Source organism: Triticum urartu, unplaced genomic scaffold, assembly GCF_056163025.1.
Source record: "Triticum urartu cultivar PI428250 unplaced genomic scaffold, HENAU_Tu73 scaffold2, whole genome shotgun sequence".
In the NCBI taxonomy this organism is placed as follows: domain Eukaryota; kingdom Viridiplantae; phylum Streptophyta; class Magnoliopsida; order Poales; family Poaceae; genus Triticum; species Triticum urartu.
In genome coordinates this window covers 11,785,369-11,787,326 of record NW_028260368.1, presented here as the reverse complement: position 1 = coordinate 11,787,326, position 1,958 = coordinate 11,785,369, and positions in this window count along the sequence as shown.

Sequence of the window (1,958 nt, the reverse complement as noted above, 5' to 3'; positions counted from 1 at the left end):
AAGATCTTGCGCGGCAGGTCCGCCAGAAAAACTCAAAAGAGAAAGAAGTCTCGTTAATCTCTTCATGCTCGTTCCAAGTTCGAAGTACCTTTTGGCCAAAGAAAAACCCGCTTCCTGACACGATTGCCTCTTTATCTTTATATAGATAGATTCTATGGGGTTATTACTTAGTAAGTCTATTTTGTACAAGAGCCCCTCCTATCTGATAGAAAAGGGTCCCATGATCCCGAGCCGATCTTACCTTGGCTCGCAAACCCCAAGTTTGTCTATGAAGAGCTAATCTAATTGTATTTTTTTCTAGAATGGATTTCTTATGTGGAATACTAATGGATAGGGCTTCGTTGCTAAGTGCTACAAGATCTAGTGCACTGGAACTCGTGGTTATGGACCCGAATCCTTTAGTATGGAACATTGTCTTTTCCAAGTAAAAACCCCTAGTATATGAAAGAATGAAAAGGTGCTTTCGTTCTTGTGGAATAAGAAGCCCTCGTACCTTAATGAAAGGAAAATCGTAATTTTTCGTTAGGTATTTGACCAAATAGGATCGTCCAGTTCCTACAGAACCTATCACTAAAATACCCGATAGGGCTAAGCGGAACGAAAAGGGTTTTCCATGAGATGGTAAATGAAAACGATTAGTCCCACACGAGGTTTGGGAATAAGTGATTGTCTGATAATGAGCAAGGAATATACGTCTTTCTGCTAAAGAGGATCTATTAAACTCATAATTCATTAGATCCTTGTTATCAATGCCAACTAGGTATCATAAGTAAATGGATCCCGGTTGTTCAATCCTTTGATAACCAAGGTCATTCTTTGCTAAAGAGAAATGATCACTATGAGTCAGACTCAATAGAATTGGATCCATTCCAAATAGCGAGAATTAGGATTCTTGATCCCTCTCAATCTCTCTTTCAATTCGAGGATCCAGAGAGGTGTTTTCATAGTCATCTCCGAATATTTGCCATCTCGGAATATTTTCGATTTCATTTTTCTATGATATGTCTTTCTATATGAAAATTGGTTATTTACGATGTACGATGATCCCTGTTAAGCATCCATGGCTGAATGGTTAAAGCGCCCAACTCATAATTGGTAAATTTGCGGGTTCAATTCCTGCTGGATGCACACGAACGGGAACATTCCATAAGTCTATTGGAACTGGCTCTCTATCCATGGAATCTCATCCATCATCCATACATAACGAATTGGTATGGTATATTCATACCATAACATAAGAACAATAAGAACTCGAATTCTTATCGATACTGGAACTCAGAGCATAGGAGGGAAAGTCGATTTATGGATGGAATCAAATACGCAGTATTTACAGAAAAAAGTCTTCGTTTATTGGGAAAGAATCAATATACTTTTAATGTCGAATCGGGATTCACTAAGACAGAAATAAAGCATTGGGTCGAACTCTTCTTTGGTGTTAAGGTGGTAGCTGTGAATAGCCATCGACTACCTGGAAAAGGTAGAAGAATAGGACCTATTCTGGGCCATACAATGCATTACAGACGTATGATCATTACCCTTCAACCGGGTTATTCTATTCCACTTCTAGATAGAGAAAAAAACTAAAGGAGAATACTTAATAATACGGCGAAACATTTATACAAAACACCTATCCCGAGCACACGCAAGGGAACCGTAGACAGGCAAGTGAAATCCAATCCACGAAATAATTTGATCCATGGACGGCACCGTTGTGGTAAAGGTCGTAATTCCAGAGGAATCATTACCGCAAGGCATAGAGGGGGAGGTCATAAGCGCCTATACCGTAAAATAGATTTTCGACGGAATCAAAAAGACATATCTGGTAGAATCGTAACCATAGAATACGACCCTAATCGAAATGCATACATTTGTCTCATACACTATGGGGATGGTGAGAAGAGATATATTTTACATCCCAGAGGGGCTATAATTGGAGATACTATTGTTTCTGGTACAAA